This window comes from Hyla sarda, chromosome 3 (assembly GCF_029499605.1).
Source record: "Hyla sarda isolate aHylSar1 chromosome 3, aHylSar1.hap1, whole genome shotgun sequence".
Lineage (NCBI taxonomy): Eukaryota > Metazoa > Chordata > Amphibia > Anura > Hylidae > Hyla > Hyla sarda.
In genome coordinates this window covers 268,882,984-268,908,560 of record NC_079191.1, presented here as the reverse complement: position 1 = coordinate 268,908,560, position 25,577 = coordinate 268,882,984, and the positions used below count along the sequence as shown (strand labels likewise).

The following is a 25,577-nucleotide window of genomic DNA, read 5'->3' as shown; positions in this document are numbered from 1 at the left end:
TCTGTAGCACTAACAACAGTAGTATCAGCACACAACTCCTGTACTTGTATGTCTAATTCCATGACTTGGCTCTTCAGTTACTCTTACACAGAGGTTGAAAGCAATGTATTGCTATTCAGAGATCTGAAAAGCGTCCTTTGGATCTGTTAATTATGTAACAATGGTGGTTCTTAGATCTTAAATCCAATAAGAGAGACAATGCATTTACACAATTACAAAAAGATGTTATGTATTATTTGGTAAATGGGAGAGAGAGAGAGAGAGGGAGAGAGGGAGGGATAGAGGGGGGGGGGGATCAGCTGTGGTCAGACAAATGCAGAGTTTAGTACACAGGAGACAGACAGACCAACTGTGGTCAGAGGTCAGATCTATGCTTTGTACAAGAGATAGTGGTAGTATTAAGACCAGGAAAGCCAGATCACCGTTGAGCCAAAATACTCATTCACAGGAAGTAGTGGTTGATCAATATAGGGCAATAGTAACTGTGATTGGTAATTGGCTTCTTTGTAGCAGGGTGGTTTAGGCTGCAAGATTTGACTGTTGATCCTGGAGTTAGAGTCCAGGAATGTACAGTTCTAGACAAACAGCTTGGAAGTGATTGGTGCACAGTGTGTAGAGGAAGGTTGGGTCCCCTAATGCGTGTTTTGTTCCTGACCATTTTAGCTCTGTGGTGCCAGTGGACTGGACACAAGATGGTAGGAGAGTACAGTTGAAGAAGGACTCTTAGTAGTGGGAGTAAAAATAGTAGTGACCCTCCTACGGTTTGTGTACAACAAATGTGTGTTAGAAAGTTAACTTGTGAGTTATTAGTAGGGTTGAGTAAACTTAAAAAAGAAAAATCAGGAAGCTCTCCGAACCCTTTCATAAAATGTTTGTTTTTGAGTGAATAAGTTGTGACTCAACCTGGAACTCAGCAATAACCCCAAAACTTATGTACAACAGTGCCTAAAGCCCTAAATAACACTGCTAGGTCATATAGAGGTATATCTAGGTACTTTTTGAACTGGTTTTAAGGCTAAGTTAATGTCAATGTTACAGCGGCTTGTGGTAACCCGTAGTAACTAACAACTTAAAAACACACTGTACTCATATTTTGTATGCATTTTTAAATAAAAATAGAAGTACAAAAATAATTCCTTTTTGTTAGCAGTTGCCTGCCCATGTTAAACTGTAATGGCTTTTTCCAAACAATCCAAAAAAGTATCCCTTGGGAGTAGCACAAGGTTTAGTGTCTGGCAAGAAGCAATGCTTCCGGCATGGTTAAATCAGCAACATTTAGACAATGTGTTTTCTGAACTCACATACAATTTTGCCTGCCCTGACAAAGCAAATGGAAAATGGCAATCGCAATGCAGATACTATAGTCCTTTAGTATTTATTGTACAAGGACTGCAGAATGCTGTAAACACACACACTGTCTCTCACAGATCAGCTCATCTCCTTAAAATCCCAGCCATAGCTGCATATATACACTTTGGTTCTGCCCTTGACCAACCTCTATACTGCAACTTATTTGGCTTGGACCTCTATGCAAGCAATTATTGGCTAAATTGAGGTCATGTGATCTTGCTTTTTGCAAAGTATTCTGGGCTACCCTGACATCATATCTGTGTCCATACTTTCATTGGTCTTGTGTTACCAGGTTTGGCCGAAGCAAATTAGCTAATGTTTGCCTTTGCAACAAAACAAACATTTCCCAAAGTTCTACGAGTTTTACAGGTTTTAGTTATTAAATGTGACAAATCCTTGAAAGCAGTGTTGGGTTGTTGGAGTCAGTGTAAAACTAACATTTCTATACACCAACAAAAAAAACTACTCAGCATAATGATGACTACAATGAGGAATATAACCGTGTATTAGGTGGTTGTCCACTTAAAGATTTATATTCTTATATAATAAATAAATTGGGTTGTTGAAGTCAGTGTAAATCTAACACTGCTATACACCAAAAAAAAAAAAAAACAACTACTCAGCACAATGATCACTCAATATAACTGTGTATTAGGTGTGCTTGGGGCAATGCTCCTGAACGGCCATCCATTCTGTCCATGAGCACTCCCTCTCCTCTGTCCCTGCCCGTCCCAGGACGCGTGGTGCGGGACGCGCCCGCACGTATGTGTCCCCACATGTGTGTCCCGGGCGTTACTAGCCCTTCCGTGCGGCCGTGAGCGCTCCCCATTTTGTGCACCCAGCGGCTCCGGGACTCGCTATGTGGGAAGCGCCCGCATCAGAGTCCCGAGTGTCCTCTCACCTGCTTGTTCCTCTGCTCTCTGTAGGGCGCGCGCACCAGCTCTGTATAATTTAAAGGACCAGCTCACCATTAATTAACTCTGCATACTATCAAAGAAGTTTGGTAAGTCCCTTTCTATAAATCTATTGCAATACCATATTTTAAACTAACATACCGTATACCAAAGTTGTGCCATAAAGTAAGTGTATATATATTGTGCCCCATCAACATTCAATGTTTGAACTAATAACCACATGTATATAGCGTCCTGTAGAAATGTGTCTGTAATGCGATGCAATATGTCAAGATTTCCTATATTCTTTGTAACTTTGTAACACCACTGACATACCAATTTTCTGGGACCATAGGCAGTGTGTTACTGCAGTATGTTAATGCAAACTAGCCAACGAATGCTACATTTGCATACTTTAATTCATATTGTGACACATTTTAATTATTAAAATAAAATATCATAATCATAATTTTGTATCCATTTTAGACCACGCACATACCTGTGCGGTACATATCACACTACATTCCTTCTGTATAATCTCTTACTTTTGTCTTTACTTAATCTTTATTATACTTTTCATTTTACTATCTTATAGCATAGTACGTTTTGGACCTGAGGAAAGCACTTTATGTGCCGAAACGCGTTGTCCACTTTTATACACAATAAACAATTTTTACCTGTGCTGGCCTGAGTCTGAGGCCTGAGGCCACATATGCGAGCAGCGCCTCCCACAAACCGGCTTTTTTGTAGCACCCAGCTACCAATCCTGCAAGTTACATCAAGGCAACCTTTGTGGACGGATTGTGCCAGGGGTAGCGACCTGGGTGCCGTCTGCTGCAGCAAGTCCATCCCGCTTTGTGGCGGGCTTTGGAAAATACCAGCGGCACCTTAGACTCCGCTCCCTGGTGCAGTTCAGCCATTGTCCACACAGGACAGTGGATCCACTTCCCAGCCGTTTACGGTAAGACCGTTACAAGGTGTTTGTCCACTTAAAGATTTACATTCTTATATAATAAATTAATTGGGGTGTATTGTGTCATAAATAAACTGTGCAGTTTTGTTTTTTCTGTGTACAGCATTAGTTTTGGTATCGGGAGGATTTTGGAAAGTGCAGGTGTTTCATTAAAATAACATTGGTCTGATTTATCTGTAAACCCAACAGTAACATCAGTGAGACCTATACCTATTTCGCAAAATCTATTCTAGAGTAAACTGTAACTTCAAAGCTTTTGTGCTCTCTGCGGGAAATAAAGCCATCAAATTCCAAATCAATCAGCAATCAAATTCCAAATCAATGTGGGCATCAATCCTGTCTATAATAAAACTACATTTCCTTTGAAACTCATTGTCTACCTATAATTTTTACTATTTCATGTGCCTCCAAACAATTAACCCCTTAAGGACTAAGCGTTTTTCCGTGTTTGCACTTGATAAACTTTTCAATTTTGCACCTAAAAATCTATATGTCATTTTTTTTTTGCACCACCAATTCTACTTTGAAATTACATCAGTCATTTTACCCCAAAAATCTACGGCGAAACAAAAAAAAATTATCATCGTGCGGCAAAATTGAAGAAAAAAACATCATTTTGTAAGCTTTAGGGTTTCCGTTTCTACGCAGTAAATTTTTCGGTAAAAATGACACCTTCCCTTTATTCTGTAGGTCCATACAATTAAAATGATACCCTACTTATATAGGTTGGATTTTGTCATACTACTGGAAAAAATCATAACTACATGCAGGAAAATTTACATGTTTAAAATTGTCCTCTTCTGACCCGTATAACTTTTTATATTTTTCTGCGTACGGGGCGGTATGAGGCTCATATTTTGTGCTGTGATCTGAAGTTTTTATCGGTACCATTTTTGTTTTGATCTGACTTTTTGATCGTTTTCTATTCATTTTTTATGGTATAAAAAGTGACCAAAAATAAGCTTTTTTGGACTTTTGAATTTTTTTGCATATACGCCATTGACTGTGCTGTTTAATTAATATTTTTATAGTTCGGACATTCACACATGGCGATGCCACATATGTTTATTTAAAAAAAATTCACACATTTTTTAAATGGGAAAAGGGGCGTGATTCAAACTTTTATTAGAGAAGGGGTAAATCACCTTTATTAACTCTTTTTTTACACTTTTTTTTTGCAATGTTATAGCCGCTATAACATTGCACACACTGATCACTGCTATGCCATAGCATAGCATAGATCAGTCTTATCTGTGCTTGATTGCTCAAGCCTGGATCTCAGGCTTGGAGCAATCAAACACAATTCGGACAGCGTGGAGCTAGGTAGAAGCCTCCTGCTGTCTTCTCATCTGTTCGGGACACCACAATTTCACCGCGGCGGTCCCGAACAGATCCGCTGAGCTAGCCGGCATGGATTTCTCTCGTCTTAGACACCGCGGCGTCTAAAGGGTTAATACCGGACATCAGCCCAATCGGCGATGTCCGGTATTAGCCGACTGTCCCAGTTGCTCATAGCAACAGGGACCCCACAGATACGAAGTGCGCTAAGCTTCTGAGCGCGCTTCACAGATTGGGAGCCGGCCACGGATGTAAATATACATCCACGTTCATTAAGGGGTTAATTAATAGCCAGAAGAAGCCTTTTGGTGAGATGGCTGTCACCTTCTGTTGCAATGGAAATGTACAAATTGAAGACAGAACACACACACACACACACAAAAATTTAATCTGTTCTTTAAGAAATTGAAGTCCTTTATTTGCAACTTCTTAGATACATCCAAGATAACCACTCCAAGGAGGCCTTTCCACTACAAACAATTCTTACATTCCAGGCAACCTGGGAAAAATAAAAATACATTGGGGAAATAAATAAAAGCAGCTGCTGTTATATTACCACAGCCAGTTATAATATGAAAGCTGAGCTGTGATTGGTTGTCATGGGGAAAAAAACAGATAGTTGTTATGACAGTTTTTATTAATTCCTCCAAGTATAATGACAATCACATTATGGGATGGAAAATACCATTTAAGACATTGTGGCAAGAGTGTCTTTTTCTTAGTTCTTAGTCTAGACATTCTACAAATGCACCTCTACTCCTTAGACACTTGCTGCCTGAGTGCAGAACTGAATACAGTATTCCAGATGAGGACTCTCTTGAGCTTTATACAGCAGAATCCCCTCCTTCTTCCTAGGAGCGATGCAGCAAAGCATCTGACTTGCTTTCCCTACTGGCTGGTCATAATGGAGTAGGAAATCTCCACTCCAAAATCCACTTGCCCCAAAGTAAAACATTCCTTATGATATTTGGTTGTTCATATAGTCATGAACATCAGGGTTTGTTTTTTTATTAATGTTGGTCCTGTTTTTATAAATTTCCAGTCTAAAACATAAAAAAAAAAACCTTAAGCATATAACCATGCACAGTCTTTTTTTATTACATTAATATCTTTTTATAGTCAAAGCCAGAAGTGAATTGGAAAGGAACATGGAATATAAAGGAAGGACTTCTTCCTCTTACTGGATCCATCCCTGGCCTTGGCTCAAAAAGCTGAATTAAACTCTTGAGTGTGAACCCCCCTTCGCACTTAAATGGGCACTGTCATGAAGTAAAAAAATTGATGTGTTGTAGTACTTAAGTACTACAACATATCTCTAATATACTTTAATAAAAAAAAAGTGATTTTAAACCAGTTTAAAATCACTTTTATATTCGGCCACTAAGGGTCGCCCTCCTAGTGGCCGAATGCATTCGGCAGTGACGTCACTACAGAATTTCGACTCATTTAAGCCTGGCAATGAGTCAAAATTCAGTCACTGCGGTGCTCGCTCCCGCCTGTCAATCAAACAGGCGAGAGCGAGCACGCTGATAGCTGGGGCTGCGCGCATTGGCCAGCTCCACTGACCTAACTTCCGCCCCCCCGCACGCGAAGTCCCTGTGCCCACTAGCGGTGTCAAATGTGCCCCCCGCGAGCGTGATCGCTACCATCACCGCTAGCGGGGTCCCTGTGCCCACTAGCGGTATCTCAAGAATGCCGAGCGCGGCTCTGTTCCCCGTCCCTGTCAGCTCTCAGGGTACGGGAACAGATTTAAAAGCCTCGCGCGCAGCTAACGTAGTACTGTGCATGCGCAGTACTACGCAAATAGCGTAGGGCTAACGCCAGGCTCCTGGCACTGCCTACGTTAGCCCTACGCTATTTGCGTAGTGCTGCGCCTGCGCAGTACTACGTTAGCCGCGCGCGAGGCTTTTAAATCTGTTCCCGTACCCTGAGAGCTGACAGGGACGGGGAACAGAGCCGCGCTCGTGCTCGGCATTCTTGTGACACTGCTAGTGGGCACAGGGACCCCGCTAGCGGTGATGGTAGCGATTGCGCTCGCGGGAGGCATTCTTGTGACACCGCTGGGAGAAAAAAAAATGGTATCAGGTTCATACCGGTACTGTATACCACCCAGCACTAGGAATAAGTGTTATTTATCTAATAGGGTGCCTCCAGCTGTTTCACAACTACAATTCTCAGCATGGCCTGACAGCTAATAGCAATCATGGCATGCTGGGAGTTGTAGTTGGGAAACAGCTGGAGGCACCATATTAGATAAATAAAACACTCATGCATAGACGATCTGAGGGCGGAAGCAAGCGCCCAGCAAGACGTCAGTGGCGTCGCGCCTGTTGGGAAGCGCTGCTTCCTGCCCTGCTTTATAGAGCAGATTTAGAAGCACTAAATCTGCTCTATTAAAGCGATTAAAAAAATTTTTGAAGCCAGGTAGGGGGTTAGGGCTAGATTACTACTAGGTAGGGACATATTAGATTATATAGTACTTGGTGGGAGCTACACTTTAAGCACAGGTAGTCAACAATAACATTACAAGTAACATTATTTCCTTTACATCAAAACAATTTAGCATTTTTACTTCAATTATACGGTAAATTTCCTACAAATCTAGAATTTCCTAATGTAATAATTTATTATTGCTTTGCACAATATGCTATCAAATTGACTTGCTAATAAGTAATATGACCCGGTTAAGAAATGATAATGTACTCTATGAAACATCATTTATACCATGTAAAAAAATGCAAAGCGTGAAATGCTGCATGAGTGTGACAAATCCAAAGAAAAAAGCTAAACTGTGAGTTCTCTAGGGAAATGTTCGCTTTCATTTCTAATTGTCTTTCATACAATAGATTTGAAGCACTGAACACTTGTCTGTATTTAATTATTATAATTATCCCATATTTAGGACAAGACATAGACATTTACACAGCAATGAAGAATTTGTGTTGTATATTAAAATCTGCAGAAGAGGCATTTAAGTAAACTTGGTAAATTAATATATATATATATATATATATATATATATATATATATACAGTAAGGCAAAAAAGTATTTAGTCAGCCACCAATTGTGCAAGTTCTCCCACTTAAAAAGATGAGAGAGGCCTGTAATTTTCATCATAGGTATACCTCAACTATGAGTGACATAGGGGGAGATTTATCAAAACCTGTCCAGAGGAAAAGTTGCCCAGTTGCCCATAGCAACCAATCAGTTTGCTTCTTTCATTTTTAACAAGGTCTCTGTAAAATGAAAGAAGCGATCTGATTGGTTGCTATGGGCAACTGGGCAACTTTTCCTCTGCACAGGTTTTGATAAATCTCCCCCATGATCTTAAAAAATCCATAAAATCACTATATTTGATTTTTAAAGAATTTTCACCAGAAGATAGAAAAAGAAAGACGGACACATACCATATTCTTCAGTGCCGTGATTTCTTCATTTTCTCCATACGGGGCAAGCAGTGAGGGGAAAGGGAGGGTGGACGGGTGCTCCGGAGGTCCGCGCTTTATCAGGCCCTACGTCACATATCTAGAGGGAGTGTTTTAACATCACCATGGGACACAGAAAACGCAGACATATAAGTGGATCAGGATCAGGGTAACAGTGAATACAGGTAAGCAATAACAAACAATGATTAAAAACAATGCATCTATAATGCAAATCAAGTTGATACATCACAGTTGCTGTTATATGAATACTCCCCCCCCCCCTTTTATTATATTCATTTAGGCCTAACGGGCCTGTTGCATTCCTACGGAGAATCCATGTGGATTTCTACAATAGCAACTGCTGATGCATGTCTCCACCATTTGGAAACTGTTCAATCCTTTCTAGGACCATGAATTTTAGGGCCCTCAGATTTCCATTGTGATTTTCACACATATGTTGAATGATCTAGTACAACCTTTCTTAGTTATTAACGTACGTAAATTTTCTCTTATCCTTATCCACATTCACATATGGGGTAGTATACTACATAGCTAGTCCTACAAGTAGCAAATTGTTTGAGTTTTATTACTGTTCCTCCCAAATTTATTTCATTCTTCTCCAAATTAAGGTCACAAAAAGAACAGCTACCGCAAGATCCGTCTTTTTTACTTTTTCAAATTCCATATTTTTCGCTCCATAAGATGCACCTGACCATAAGACGCACCTAGGTTTTAGAGGAGGAGAACAAGAAAAATAATATTCTGAACCAAACGGGTATTAAAATATTTAGGACCACCCTTGTGGCCAGCAGAACCCCCCTTGTAAAAAGCAGGACCCCCTTGTGGCCAGCAGTACCCCCCCTTGTAGCCAGAAGAACCCCCCCTGTAGCCAGCAGGACCCCCCTTGTGTCCAGCAGGACCCCCCTTGTGTCCAGCAGGACCCCCCTTGTGGCCAGCAGGACCCCCCTTGTAGCCAGCAGGACCCCCCTTGTGGCCAGCAGGACCCCCTTGTAGTTGCTTACCGGTCACTACCGCTGCACTGTTCACCCATCCGCATAATGGAGTCTATGGAGGAGCATCTGACACACACGTCACATGCTCCTCCAAAAGACTCCATTATGCGGACAGGAGAACGGGACAGCAACAGCGGCATGAATAAGAGAACGGGGCAGAGGAGCACTTCCCTTTCAGACCCAGGAGCAGGTAAGCGTCAGCAGCCTACCCCCTCCCCCCTTGCAGCCTTCCCTGCACACACACATTCGCTCCATAAGACGCACAGACATTTCCTTCTCACTTTTGGGGGAGAAAAAGTGCATCTTAAGGAGCAAAAAATACGGTGAACTTGGATTGTTCAATTCTTTCTATAATTTAAAATATTTTTTTTTTTATCTGTTACTGATTTCAGATCCTCATCGCATTGTAACATGGGTCAGTTTTTGAGAATGGCTTGAGTTATTGGCTTTATCACTTGAGTTAATGGTGAGTTCCTAAATGTGAATACTGTCCTATCAGATTTTCCTTTTTTCTGAACAGCACCTCTCTAGGAATTCTACTCTATCTTTCACTTTTAATATAACCTCCACTGGGTAAGCTCTCTGACTTAAACAATCCTCTAATTCTTTTGCTTGTATACGATAGGTTTCAGAATCGATATTTATTCTTTTCAACCTGATTAGTTGAAACTTGATTTGCATTATAGATGCATTGTTTTTAATCGTTTGTTATTGCTTACCTGTATTCACTGTTACCCCAATCCTGATCCACTTGTATGTCTGCATTTTCTATGCGTCCCACGGTGATGTTAAAACATTCCCTTTAGATATGTGACATAGGGCCTGATGAAGTGCGGACCAGTGTGATACAGAGTTCCTCCGAAGCACCCGTCCACTCTCCCTTTCCCCTCATGGCTTACCCCATTTGGAGAAAATAAAGAAATCAAGGCATTGTATATTGTACAGGGGTGTGGAAATTTTATAAAAAACTACTTGTCCACGGGACTAAAATGGAGCAAAATCTACTTGTCCCTCATGACGATCCACTTGTCCCAGCCAATTTTCGCTTTTACGCTCTAATTTTTTCCTCCTCTCCCTATAATAGCCATAACTACCTACTATAAGGATACCTTTTAATTTTTCAATAACATATTCTCTGAACCAAAAATATATATATATATATATTTAGGGAAGTGATATTGAAATAGTAAAAAATAATTTAGCAGATTTGGTGGTTTTCTTTTCTGCGCCATTTACCTTGTGGTTGAGATAACATGTTAGTTTTATACTTTAGGCCGCCTGATTACAGCGATAACAGATTTGTATCGTTTACGTCATACTAATTTTACGTTTTACTAATTCTGAACTTTTTCTAATTTTTTTAATTGCCATCTTTTAACCCCTGTAGCTTTATTTTTTTTCCGCATACCAGGTTGTATGAGGGCTCATTTTTTGCGCCATAATCTGTTTTTGTATCGGTACCATTTTGGTATTGATCTGACTTTTTAATCGCTTTTTAACTTTTTTTTCTGGGATATTATAAAAATTGCAAATCTGTGGTTTGGTATTTTTTTACATTTACTGTACGGGATACATAATGTTATATTTTAATAAGTTGTACAATTACGCACAAAGCGATACCAAATATGTTAATTTGTATTATGTTTGCATGTTCTTATATAGGAAAAGGGGGTGATTTGAACTTTTAACATGGAAGGGGCTAATGCAGCGGTCTTCAAACTGTGGCCCTCCAGAATTGTAGTTTTGTAACATCTGGAGGGGCTCAGTTTGAAGACCACTGGGTTAATGTGTGTCTTTTAAACTTTTATTAGAACTTTTTTTTTTCTTACACTTTATTAGACTTATGAGGAGGAATCATTAGATTCCTCATACAGATGAATAGATTCTATTGAACTCTATTAATCTGTGTGCTCTGTGATCCATTGATAGAGCCTGGTCCAGCCAGGCTCTATCAATGACAGAGCGGGACAGCAGGGAACAGAGGTAAGCCCTCCGGCTACCTCTATAGTGGATCGCCCCCCTGCGATCGCGCTGCGGGGGGGCGATCCACCCCACTAGCCCACCAGGGAGCATTCACATGTCCCTTTAGACGCCGCTGTCAGCTTTGACAGCGGCGATCTAAAGGGTTAATAGCCAGCCGCGGCGATCGCCGCATGCTGGCTATTAGCGGCGGCCCCCGGCTACTAAGAACAGCCGGGGGCCGCAGAGTACGGAGCTGGCAGGAATCCCGAGCCTGCTCCATACTCCCCTGTGAGTGCCGCAAGCATCTCCCCATGCAAACGTGCCTCCTCCCCTCAGTTCTCTGAAGCTACAGCTGGGGGGGAGTGAAGGCAGAGGACGCAGGTCTGCACGGGGAGCAAGAAGCCACGCCCCCTCATCCCCCCCCCCCCCGCACGTCTGCAGAGCAGGGGAGAGAAGACAAATACTGTACACAGCTTCTCATCTCCCCTGCTCTGCTTCGGAGGACACAGGCTGCAGAGTATGGAACGGGCAGGAGTCGGGAGCCCGCTCCATACAGATTGCAGATCGCCGCAGCACTTGTCAGGTCCGGCCCTGCTTGCCCGAAGCCGGGCTAAGGGCCTGACAAATTCACCTGCCCGGCGCCCAAAACTGCTAGTCCCGGGAGTCGGGCGATAGGAATTCCACATCCCTGTTGTATGTATTCCGTCTTTCTTTTTCTGTGCGCCTGTGAAGATGGAATTGTGATTTTTACATGAGCACTACAACACACCATGTAGGGGCCAGTCCAGGTGTATCTGATTCAGGAGTCTGAGTGCAACAATAAGTATTTGGTTACCTACAAACAAGCAAGATTTCTGGCTCTCACAGACCTGTAACTTCTTGTGTAAGAGTCTCCCCTGTCCTCCACTCGTTACCTGTATTAATGGCACCTGTTTGAACTTGCTATCAGTATAAAAGACACCTGTCCTCAAACAGTCACACTCCAAGCTCCACTATGGCCAAGACCAAAGAGCTGTCAAAGGACACCAGAAAAAAATCGTAGACCTGCACCAGGCTGGGAAGACTGAATTTGCAATAGGCAAGCAGCTTGGTGTGAAGAAATCAACTGTGGGAGCAATTATTAGAAAATGGAAAACATACAAGATCACTGACAATCTCCCTCAATGCAAGATCTCACCCTGTAGTGCCAAATGATCACAAGAACGGTGAGCAAAATCCTGGAACCACAAGGGGGAACCTAGTGAATGACCTGCAGAGAGCTGGGACCAAAGTAACAAAGGCTACCATCAGTAACACACTACCCCGCCAGGGACTCAAGTCTTGCAGTGCCAGATGTGTCCCCCTGCTTATGCCCGTACATGTCCGGGTCCATCTTAAGTTTGCTAGAGAGCATTTGAATGATCCAGAAGAGTATTGGGAGAATGTCATATGATCATATGAAACCGAAGTAGGAATTTTTGGTAAAAACTCAACTCGTCGTGTTTGGAGGAGAAAGAATGCTGAGTTACATTCAAAGAACACCATACCTACTGTGAAGCATGGGGGTGGAAGCATCATGCTTTGGCGCTGTTTTTCAGCAAAGGGACCAGGATGATTGATCTGTGTAAAGGAAAAAATGAATGGGGCCATGTATCTTGAGATTTCGAGTGAAAACCTCCTTCCATCAGTAAGGGCATTGAAGATGAAAGTGGTTGGGCCTTTCAGCATGACATTGATCCCAAACACAGCACCCAGGCAACAAAGGAGTTGCTTCATAAGAAGCATTTCAATGTCCTGGAGTGTCCTAGCCAGTCTCGTGATCTCAACCCCATAGAAAACCTTTGGAGGGAGGAATGGGCCAAAATACCAGCAACAGTGTGTGAAAACCTTGTGAAGACTTACAGAAAACGTTTGACCTCTGTCATTACCAACAAAGGGTATATAACAAAGTATTGATATACATTTTTGTTATTGACCAAATACTTATTTTCCACCAAAATTTGCAAATAAATTCTTTAAAAATCAGACAATGTGATGTTATGGTTTTTTTTTTTCTCATTATGTCTCTCATAGTTGAGGTATACCTATGATGAAAATTACAGGCCTCTCTCATCTTTTTAACTTGCACAATTGGTGGCTGACTTAATACTTTATTGCCCCACTGTAAGTTTGATTTGTACTTGTAAATGTGGTAGCCCTTGGGGGGGTGTATAGTGGTGGGGATGTTGTATTGGTATATGAGGGGTTAATGTTAACCCTATAGTTTGTGACGCCAGGCTGAGGGCTAGTATGCTGAGGTAATTCTCTGGCCCATCGCCGCCCTTCCCAGTAACGATAGGTGCATGAAATGACTGAAGGTCCACAAGGAGATTTAACTTGAACTTGAACAACTTTACTTAAGTGCTTACGGTACATCCAAGGCACAGTAACAGTCTAATATAACAGTCCTTATATTGCTTAGTGACTGACAGTTGTTGCGGACCTTGAGGTATTTAGAAAGTCTCTGAATTTAGGGTAGATATTGCAGATCCGTCCGGATTTAGGGGTTAGTTTAGGTCCGGTGATGCTGCAGAGTGTCTGGGGATTGATACACTCTCGATTTAGCATTGATCAGCCGTCGCCGCAAGGCTCAGGCCTAACTCACTGCGAGAATAGCTACGCAGATCCTTCTCGGTTGACAGCCCAGGAACAAGAGAGATGCTTACTGCTTCGCTGCGCAGGAACAAGAGAGCGAATAATGGCCACCGCTCCCTTATATAACTATATTTACATAAATCTTGCATAAGTTACTGGTTTACTAGATGGAATAGAGGTAACAAGGGGTAGACTATACAACATGGACCCCTACGTCCTAGGGACTCTGGCTATGGGGACCCATACACATAAAGGGACCGCATAGGATGCGGTACCGGGACACCACATAAAGCCTCCTGTACATGGTAAAGATGTGGATAGAGTCTTAAGGGAAGCAGAGTTCCTGCGGCACCGTCCTATGGTGCTATAGGCACCCTGTTATTCTGCCATATAATACATATTTTTTCTGCTGTATTCATAATTTTTATGTTTCTCTTTTTCTCTGACATTGAAGACATACTGAAATAGAGTAAGGCTCTATAAATGTTGCAGAATATACAGAATAAGATCAATATATTCCTTCATGCTCTACCAGGCAATATTCATTTCATAGGAAGCCAATTATCCGATGTGAATTATGGAAGTGTAGTATAAAAAATCACTATGCAATGAATTGTGGATTTTTGTCAGAATTCTATTAGGGTGTCACAATTTTTATGTCACATACAGTGGCCCCACACTCTTTTAGGTCCCATTCTGTGCTCTCACACTGCAGCAAGCCCTCCTCCTGTGCCCTAACACAAATATACCTTTTTTTTTTTGCCCTCAATACTATCATTATGCCCTCTTTTGTGAGGCACACTATATTTGTCCCTTTCCCATCAATAGTTCCTCTCTTTGTGCTAATAAAAAAACAAAACATCAATAACTCATCCCTCTCCATTCACACCCTGAGCAACTATTTGCTGGATGCTTCCTGGTCCTTGAAAAGACTTTGTCGGACATAACTTCTCAATTGTCCTTGATCACTTAAAGGCAACCTACAAGTAGAGGCCATGTCCTGAGGAGCCGACACATTGCTCCAAATCTTTGGTTGTCCTCCCTGCTCTGCCAGGCACAGTCACGGTCACACCCCTTGCAACCACGATCATTATGCCCCTAGTGGGGATTAAGTTACTATTAAATTGGCACATAATGATTACGCAGAGCTGTGATTTTAGATTATTATGTAATTCTTTTCCTAAGTCAGCAAAGAGTCCTTGTGGCTTGATTTATAGGCTTGTGATTTATATCCCTCAGGGTAGCTGATAAATAAGTCAGCCGGACTGACATACATGTCTATGCTATCTCGTGGGTATTATCGCCATAAATATATTATCACCATATATTATGTATGATATTATTTCATGATATAAAGGCACTTGGCTGTTAATGAACAATAATGGAGAAGTCCAGCAAACTCATTGCGTCCTAAGACCACATCATATAGAGACCGATGGAGGGTGCTGGGAGGAGGAGGGGAGGCTCAGAGGCTGCAAACCGGTAGGTTTCGCGCAAATGCACTTCTTCTGGCCTTACTTGGCTGTTAATGTTGACACAACACACACATCTGGTATCACAACCCTTCAACACATCCTTATACAAGTAATCTGTTGGATTTTATCCAGCCTGCGGTCAAATTGATATTTATATTGAACAAAAGACTGTTTATGTAAGACTTTAGCATTTAAATGCTTCTGTATTCATAACTATGAATTATATGCAATTTCATACTAGAGCAGCTTCAAAGTAGGATTTTATCCATGCCCTCATGAAGAAACCACATAGAAAAGTGAAATGATCACAAGAAATGGATGCAACAGAACAAAGCTTCTTGGGGTTTATATTTTATGGCCGCAAAATACCAAATATTTACCACAGAATTATCCATTAAACCATAACATTCACTGAAAAAAAAGTTGTTTGAAATGTTTATATAATATGTCTCAAACTGAAATTATTAAAACGTAGAGCAAAAACAACAAAATCTGTTTGTTGCCCCAGCTTTAAAGCGCAACTGTCATGGAAATTATACCCCCAGACTAATAACATGATAGTATAGATGATGATATGTGTAATGCAGCTATACTTTTGGCTGCTCTTTATCACACTTTATCAGCAGGAAAATAGTTTTATAGTGCGGTCAGCAACTGTCGGACAGGCGTGGCTGGGGATCGTAATGCCCCGCCTCTGCCACGCCTATCCCCTGTAAGTGAGCGCTAGACCACTGTGTGATTGACACACAGGTCCCCACCCCCCGATGTCCATGATGTGCGGGCCGGTGTGACTCCACTGAGCCTACACATATTATGTGCACCTTTATGATATACAGTGCCCGTACTCCTCTTCTTTCTTCTCCTGGTGCCAGAGGCGTGCTGCTTCTGCTTTCACTACAGGCAGAGAGAAAGCGGGTGGTATTAGTCTGGGGGGGGGGGGGGGGGGTACAATATCCATGACAGTTGCGCTTTAAAAGAATACTCCAGCTATTGACATCTATGAAGGTGATTTATCAAGCTCCATAGTAAAAAAAGACACACGTACTTGTGCACGTGGGACTTTTCTATACATGCTGCAACTTTTAGATTTTTGCTTATTCCAAAGCACATTTCTGAAATCTGCTCACGTAGTAACTTTTTTTTTTTTACTTTGCAGTGGTCATGTATTAATTAAATGCGATAGTCACTATTTATGAAGAAAAAAAGTTGCATCTCCATTTAAAAGTCGCATATGTATTCCAGGTCCAACCTGGCTTACAGAAAGTGCATCCGTCTGCAGAAAAGGACATTAACACCCACTTTATCAACTGTTCATGAAACAAAGCTACTACATTAATGTTAATGTTAATTATAGAAAAAAATTATTATATAAATAATAACTAACTAATACACACTGCACACCTTGTTCATTTTCATTTTGGGACACGTACATGCTGGCGTACCCACTAAATTTTAAAATAAATGTTGTGTTAAAATAGAATAAGGAACAAAATAATTGTGTAAGAATTTTTACAGACTTCATAAATAACCCATATATGGCACAAAAATTTTTCCGTAAAAAAAAAAAAAACGTTATGTTTTTTCAAATACGTTTGAAAAGAATGATAAATCTAATTCTATATCTTTTCATCTGATAACTCATACATATTATTAAAGAAGCCTCATGGTGAAAAACGTATCTCCTATTTGTAGGCCCCAATGCTCGGACTCCCCGCAAACTCTTGTATGGAGCCCTGGCTCTCCCCGAGAGCGACACGTCATGACCTCCGCACAAAGGGGGGGCCATCACGTCCCCTCCATATAGCTCTATGGGAGAGCCGAAGATAGCGGAACTGCTCTCCCATGGCGGCCCCCGTTTCATACAGTAGATTGTGGGAGGTCTCCAGTGGATAGGCTATAAGATTTTTACCGGGAGACTTCTCCTTTATTAGTGTGGGGAACTGCATCCCTCTCCCCCAGCATGCCAACCTAGATGAAAGTATTTAGCTTTTCTGTAGCACCTATGCTTGGCTACTGTTCTGCACAACTGATCTACAGATTTTTACGTGGGACAGGACAGTAAATAGAAGTATTGGAGAGAAAAGGCTGCGTTGGTGCTCCCAAGGAAGTAACCCAAGTCGTGGGTATTGATGCTAAATAATTTATTCTTACAGCATAAGAAATCAAAGAAAATAATAAATATAAATATATATATATTATATTTATTATTTTCTTTGATTTCTTATGCTGTAAGAATAAATTATTTTGCATCAATATCCACGACTTGGGTTACTTCCTTGGGAGCGCCAACGCAGCTTTTTCTCTCCAATACTTCTACATTACTCTACGGACTCTTCTCTGGGCTCCGTCCTCACGCTGCTGGCCTGCATACCAAGCTACCATCACCGGCAAGGAACACACTACCCCCACCTGGGTACCCACCTATACTGGATAAAGACCTAAACCGCACCCGGCGCTACCTCCGTTTTTTCCTACATTTTATTGCAGGACAGTAAATAGGTAGATATATAGTACATAGTTAACACGGTTTAAACAGAGACATGTCCATCAAGTTTAACCCAGGAAGGGAGGCGATGGATGAAGGAAAAAGGTATGGGTGGATGTGATTCTTTATTGTTATAAAAGCATTAATATTATTTTGTTCTAAGAATTTGTCTAACCGTGTATTGAAGACCTCGACTGTTTTTGCAGTGACCAGTTCCTCTGATACTATTTCAGAAAGAAGAGAGAAAGCTAGCAACTATATGATGCTGCACACCAATAAATTATTTAATCAGTCTCATGTGCCATACAAAAAACATCTTTATTTCAATATGCAAAAAGGAAGAGAGTATACTGACATTTAAAAACAATTAAAAAACATACATTCTGGGTGGAGAAATGTAACTCTACTACACCCACCCCGTGCTGGGACAATCCTGCCACAAAAATTGCTGAATAGAGAGTAACACCACTTTCAAATATATAATGCAGTTAGTACAAAACGTTCACAAAGGTAATAACATCAAGATGAAATCAATTCCACACTATCCAAATATGAGCATACCAACTGACATGCATCTATCCAACTATCTTAATGGCTAGCAGGTCAAATCAAGGTAAATACCAGTCCTAGTGAAGTGCATGTGACATGAGAGAGATAACCGTCTCTAGATAGTAAAGGTGCAATGGCAGAATGTCCTCATCCCAAACACGGAGGCAGCAGACCCCACGCATTCCGCCTTCAACTAGGAAGGCTTCCTCAGGACTCCACTAGCTCTCGTGTCTCCTGCACTTCAGTGTGTTGGCACTTTTCCAACACACGGACCTTGTCATTTGTGCGCATGCGTCGCTCGTCTTCGGCACGGTTTCCCCCCGAGTGTCATGTCTCTCTGTGACTCAGCTACATGCCTTATCACCTGCGGCCGGAGCTAAAAGCGACATTCATGCGCCATCTTAACACCATAAAAGTATGTGCTTTTGATGTTAATAATGGGCGTATCTTGAGCTTAATAACTACCTTCACCTCATTGATGCTTTTTGCATATATATAGACAAACTGGGAGAGATTTAGCAAAACCTGTCCAGAGGAAAATTTGCTGAGTTACCCATAGCAACCAATCAGATCGCTTCTTTAAAAAAAAAAAATGAAAGAAGCGAGCTGATTGGTTGTTATGGGCAACTCAGCAACTTTTGCCTCTGGACAGATATTGATAAATCTCCCCCATTAAGACTGGGATGGAAGTACTCCCGGATAAAGGTGACATGCAGAAATGCAGGCTGCTGCATCTGTACCTTGCAACTGCAATTATTTTCATCTGTATTGCTGCTCAACTGTATTTTGCACATTAAATGTGTTGTCTGTCATAGTCTACTTGCCATATACCTTTGTAACGTTGCACATAGGCACCCGACACCTTTGTCTCATATGTCTCTATCTCTAGCACTTATAGCTATTGGTATTTCACGTGTCTGTGTTTTATTTGTGCAATATATTTGCCTCATTATTGTGCTATCTAGATCATACAGTTGTCTAATTGTATTTTTTGCACATAGTATTTTTTGGCTGCTGTAGTCTACACACTGCATATGTTTGCATATTTGCACAAGGCATGTAACACTTTAGTCATATACTTATTCAATTTCTAGGTACCTATTTGTCTTAGTGTGCCTGTGCCTCAATTGTGCACTACACAGTATTTACTTAATTTTTTGAGCCGTGTACTTACCATCCCTATGTATATTATATGTACTATTATCTGTTGCAGTATTTGGTGATGTTGCCTTTAATTGGTGTTAGTTTCCTCTTTATCATTTATGTGTGTTTTTCTTTTATGAAATCTCTCTGTCAATAACATTTATTTGCATATTATATGAATTGTTTTTTTGATAAGTGACTCCGCTGTTTTCTGTCTTTCTGGTTTTGCATATTTTGGCATTCACCTAATAAGTGCTATAAGACTGTTGGGAGCTACTATAGCGATATATTATTTTCCCAATAAGTTTTTCTGATTATTTGGGTGATTGGGGGTTTAACTTAGAACAGTTTTTCACCGTATTTTTGTATGGACCATTGATATGCTTAAATAAGTTGATCAGATCTTCCCCTTAAATGTGTCTTCTTAAGACTAAACAAATTCAATTCTATTCATCTTTCCTCATAGCTAAGATATTCCTTGACAAAAATTAGTTAAAGAGGACCTGTGGGCAAACAAAAAATATATATTTTCTTTTCTTTAAATAGCTTAGGGTGCCCCGATTTAATACCATAGCACAATAAACAAAAGGAAAGAACAATATTGAGGATGTAAAGAAAATGCATGAGGAGAAATCAGGTATTGGGTCCGTAAGAGGCTTGATAGTGTATACAAGAGTACGATTCAGAGACAGCAGTATTTTTGGCACCCAGAAATGGGTACTACTAGGGAGTTACATGGGGGATGGACCCCGACTACCTGCTCAAGGTACCAAGCGGTATATTCAAAGTGTCCCTTCATAGCTAGTTGTGTGCTAGAAGGTAAATTGGAAATGTAGCTTGCCCAAGTGTTAAAGAAGTGTTCCACTTTCTTCTCCTTTTGGAGGATAGCTTTAACCCAATCCATGCAAAACCATAAATGCAATTTTTTAAGAAAAAATTTACATAGTGGAGCGATAGGACCTATCCATTTCTGTAGTATGACTTTTTGAGCTGCTGTGGAGACCATTTATAGGATTTTCTTAGTGCCTTTTTATATCGGCAGGTTTTAGGGTCCACTCAGACAAGCAGTCCCCAAGTGTCAACCAGAAAGTTATTGGTCAAGTAAATATTCGTGAGGTCACAGCCTTGCCTCCAAAAAGGCTGAATAAGCACACAGACAATGGTAAATGTTTGCCCAGGGGGAAGCACAGTGAACACAATAGTCCATGGAATAAATACCCATCTTGTGACCTATTAGCATAGATATGTTTGCCCTATGAAGGGTCCTAAGGGTAATTTCTGTATACTTTGTGAAAGGAAGGGCAGAGAGGCCCCCCTCATCATCATAGACTTATAATTAAAGAGAGAGTGTAAGTATTTTTAAAAGAGAGATATTTTTCCCCAACAAGGTGTGGGACCTGTCATGAAGGAATACAAAGTTGAGCCCCATTCAGCAGGAGAAAGAGTGTAAACATAGATGACAATGTGACAATGAGGGCAATGGTCAGGGAGTGTTTGTCCCGCAATGTTTGGAGAGGTAGCAGAGATTTGGTACGAAGGTCCAATAAGTGCAATGGTGTACAAACACCCTGTGCATGCCAATGTAGAAATACCAGATCTAAACAGCCATTTTGGAAACTAAAGTCCCCTACTAGGGTGACCAACATAGATTTGTATGGGTTCAGTGATTTGAGGTTGCAATTTTTTACCAATACCTCCACACAGATATGCAGAGAGGATTGTCCTTAACCGGTGTTTAGAGCATCGCATGGGGAGTGTGTAAAATGTTAGGGCGTGATATTGCAGGCACCAAGGTCTGGTATAAGTCTATGTCAGTGGGAATAGAAGTGTAATTAAAGGGGTACTCCGCCCCTGGCATCTTATCCCCTATCCAAAGGATAGGGGATAAGATGTTAGATCGCCGTGGTCCCGCTGCTCGGGACCCCGGGGATCGCCGCTGCGGCACCCCGCCATCATTACTGCACAGAGCGAGTTCGCTCTGTGCGTAATGTAGGGCGATACAGGGGCCGGAGCAGCGTGACGTCATGGCCCCGCCCCTCATGACATCACGGCTGTCCCCTTAATGCAAGTCTATGGCAGGGGGCGTGACGGCTGCCACGCCCTCTCCCATAGACTTATATTGTCGGGGCGGGCCATGACATCACGAGGGGCGGGGCCATGATGTAACAATGGTCCGGCCCCTGTATCGCCCGTCATTACGTGCAGAGCAATCTCACTCTGCGCAGTAATGATAGCGGGGTGCTGCAGCAACGATCCCCGGGGTCCCCAGCAGCGGGACCCCGGTGATCTGACATCTTATCCCCTATCCTTTCGAAAGGGGATAAGATGTCTAGGGGCGGAGTACCCCTTTAAGCAAATTTCTAATACTCCCTGATTGGGCTGTTAGGAGGCAAATATTGAGGAAGTTAAAAGAGATATCTCACCAGACAATTTTTTTCCCCCCAAAATGCCCAGGCTGCAAGAAAATAGAACATGCCACCGCTCCCCTGGTGTCCCGGTACCTCGCTCCGCTCCTTGTCAGGAAAAGGGGTATTGTACCTCATGGGTATAATATGAGGGGGGGGGGTAGAGCTATCGGCTTTATGAATTACCATGGCTTATCCAGAAAGAAGTTGGGCTTATGGGGGAAGGGGTTGAAATACATCACAGTGTGTTAAAAATTGTATATGCAAAATTTTGCCATGATAAAAAGCCAATTAATAGGTGGTATAAGGCTAGACAACAGTGTCTAAAGATATGTCAAATTTATCTGGTAGCATGAGCCACTGTGCTATATTTGGTTTATCCTTAAATTGTCCAGTCTAAGTTTACAATGTCTAAAAAGCTTAATAAACTGCCCCATTGGGTACAGATACAGAACCATAGGCAATATTTATTTTCTCCTCTAGTAGGAATTATGCTATAAACAGATTGATAAATAGGTTTTAGAATGGCAAGAGTGTTACCAGCATTTGACATATATTGTACCAACCTTCTTTCCTAGCTTGGTTGTGAATTACCAACTTCTTCTGTTTGGTAGGAAACCCATCAATAGCATTGTATGTATTTACTGTTCTGTGGGTGGGTGATAAATAATTTATCACAAAATTAGTAATACATTTTATTTATTTAGTATCTGTACTAGTGCATCTAAAAAGCAAAACATGACGATGCAGAAACTGGTATGCTGATCATGCTGTAAACATGCTGATCTACCTTGGTTATGGTGCATTTGTATTAAAATACTGTAGGATCAATATATATAAATATATATATATATATATATATATATATATATAAAATATATATATAAATATATATAAATAAATATATATATATATATATATATATATATATATATATATATATATTATAAACCATATGTCTCATATACAACACAGGTTTGAATCTATATTTCAGCCAGCACTAGCAATAAACAAGATAAATCAATCGCAGTCACTATTAGTCACTATAATATGCTATACTGGTATTTAGATGCCCTGGCTATAGAATTTTACTGATGTGTCATAAAGTATTATTAGATAGAAGTTCCCCTTTTTGTACTATTAATAAACAGAGTCACCCAGTGATGCCATATAACTGATTTATTAGCTCTGCTCATACTAACATTGTTCTGTACATTATTCTCTTTTCATAGAAAAATATCCAAGTCAAAATCCCTATTGAGTACAGGATTACACATTCTATCACGTGTCAGACATCGGGGGGGGGGGATACTAAGGGATACTTCGGTTTCCAATATTTTTGGTTTTACAAACATGTTCCAGGAATTATTGCAGCGAAGGATGAAGAGGAAGTGTCCAAATTGAAGACAATTCCATGTCACGTCAAGATTTTTCATGATTGTGAGACAAGCAAACTGAAGATCAGAGGGATTGATAGAACAGTGGTGTCTCCAAGAGATGGTAAGTGGAAACAGATATACGCCCACAAAGAAACCAAATGGATCTTTAAATTGAATACTGGAATGCCTAGAGAGTTAATTGAGACTATGTACCTTTTCAATTGAAGGTTTAACGTTGTAGCTCAGATTCTTGAGGTTTTTGATTTTCACTCTATTACATGTATGTTTTCTTTAATGTTTTTAACCCGATTTGTTTGCCTCTTTACTTTTGCGCTATTGGAGGTGTGTCTCTGTTTTCCATCTATGAAGATCAATGGAAAATAGAAGGGAGAGAACGGACATAACATTTGGGGGTGGAAAATAGAAGGGATACAATATGTTCAAGTGTTAATTTATGTCTGCAGTTCAGGGGCGGACACAGACAGCATAGGGCCCCTGTGCAAAGAACTTGTCTGCCCCCCCATACATCAATTGTTCAGGTAGGAGATAAATATTAGATATGAGATAGATAGATAGAAATGAGATAGATAGATAGATAGATAGATAGATATGAGATAGATAGATATATATGCAATAGATAGATATGAGATAGATAGATAGATAGATAGATAGATAGATAGATATGAGATAGATAGATAGATATGCAATAGATAGATATGAGATAGATAGATAGATATGAGATAGATAGACATATATGCGATAGATAGATATGAGATAGATAGATAGATAGATAGATAGATAGATAGATAGATATGAGATAGATATGAGATAGATATGAGATAGATAGATAGATAGATAGATAGATATTAGATAGATATGAGATAGATAGATAGATATGAGATAAAAAGATATGAAATAGATAGATAGATAGATATTAGATAGATAGATAGATAGATATGAGATGGATATAGATAGATAGAAAGATAGATAGATAGATATGAGATAGATAGATAGATATGAGATGGATGGATAGATATGAGATAGACAGATAGATATGAGATGGATATGAGATAGATAGATAGAAAGATATTAGATGGATAGATAGATGATAGATAGATATAAGATAGATACAGTAGATAGATAGATAGATAGATAGATAGATAGATAGATAGATAGAAAGATATTAGATGGATAGATAGATGATAGATAGATATAAGATAGATACAGTAGATAGATAGATAGATAGATATGAGATGGATGGATAGATAGATATGAGATAGACAGATAGATATGAGATGGATATGAGATAGATAGATAGATAGATAGATAGAAAGATATTAGATGGATAGATAGATGATAGATAGATATAAGATAGATACAGTAGATAGATAGATAGATAGAAAGATATTAGATGGATAGATAGATGATAGATAGGACATGGATATATTTTTACCAACCAGGGTGCCTCCAGATGTTGCAAAACTAAAAAACTACAACTCCTGGGCCTTTGGCTGTTGAGGTATGCTGGTAGTTGTAGTTTTGCAACAGCTGGAGGCAGGTAGATAGATAGTGTTTTCCAACCAGGGTGTCTCCAGCTGTTGCAAAACTACAACTCCCAGCATGCCTGGACTGTAGTTTTGCAACAGCTGGAGGCACCATGGTAGGAAAACACTGATCTATGCCCAGTCAATCTATCTATTTCAGTGTTTACCAACCAGTGTGCCTCCAGCTGTTGCAAAACTACAACTCTCAGCCTCTCAGCTGGAGGCTGTTGGATGGGTCTGAAGAAGACCCAGCAGTCCTGGTACACATTGGCACCAATGATAAAGTAAGAGGTAGGTGAATAATTTCAGGGACTTAGGCCGTCAGCTTAAGGCAAGGACCTCCAAGGCAATATTTTCAAAAAAATATTATCTGTACCACGAGCCACACCAGAGAGGCAGCAGGAGATTAGGGAGGTAAACAAGTGTCTCAGAAGCTGGTGTAGGAAGGAGGGGTTTGGGTTCATGGAGAACTGGGCCGGCTCTACCATAGGGATGGGCTGCACCTCAATGGGGAGGGTGCAGTTGTGCTTGGGGAGAAGATGGCCAGAAGGGTGGAGGAGTGTTTAACCTCTTCAGGACATAGGGCGTATGGATACGCCCTGCATCCCGAGTCCTTAAGGACCGAGGGCGTATCCATACGCCCGTGGGAATTCCGGCCCCCACCGCTAGCCGGTTGGGGACCGGAGCCGGATGCCTGCTGAAATCGTTCAGCAGGCATCCCGGCATATCGCCCAGGGGGGTCATTATGCCCCCCCCATGTCGGCGATCGCCGCAGATCGCTGGACAATTCAGTCCAGCGATCTGCGGCGATTCCGGGTCAATCGGGTCTCCAGTGACACGGTGACCCGGAATTACTGGCTGTTCGGGGCCGTCTCTGACAGCCCCGAACAGCCAGAGCCTGCAGGGGTGAGGTGGCACTGGTGCCACCTCACGATCGCCCTGATTCGTCGGCCGGATTACCGGCCGACCAATCAGGGCGCCTGCTGCGGGTGTCACTCCCGCACCCGCTCCGCCCCTCTTCTGGAGGAC

The 25,577-nt window shown here is 41.2% G+C and overlaps 1 protein-coding gene and 1 long non-coding RNA gene across 4 annotated transcripts in view; both read right to left on the bottom strand.

Moving 5' to 3' along the window:
• PDE7B (phosphodiesterase 7B) overlaps window positions 1–25,577 on the bottom strand; it is a 465,941-nt gene that overhangs the window by 284,200 nt on the left and 156,164 nt on the right. The window lies entirely within an intron of this gene.
• Window positions 4,950–8,733, bottom strand: LOC130362328 (uncharacterized). The gene is made up of 3 exons (XR_008891362.1): window positions 8,630–8,733; window positions 7,963–8,080; window positions 4,950–5,053 (listed from the first exon to the last, which is right to left on the bottom strand). It is a non-coding gene; the product is annotated as an uncharacterized LOC130362328 (long non-coding RNA).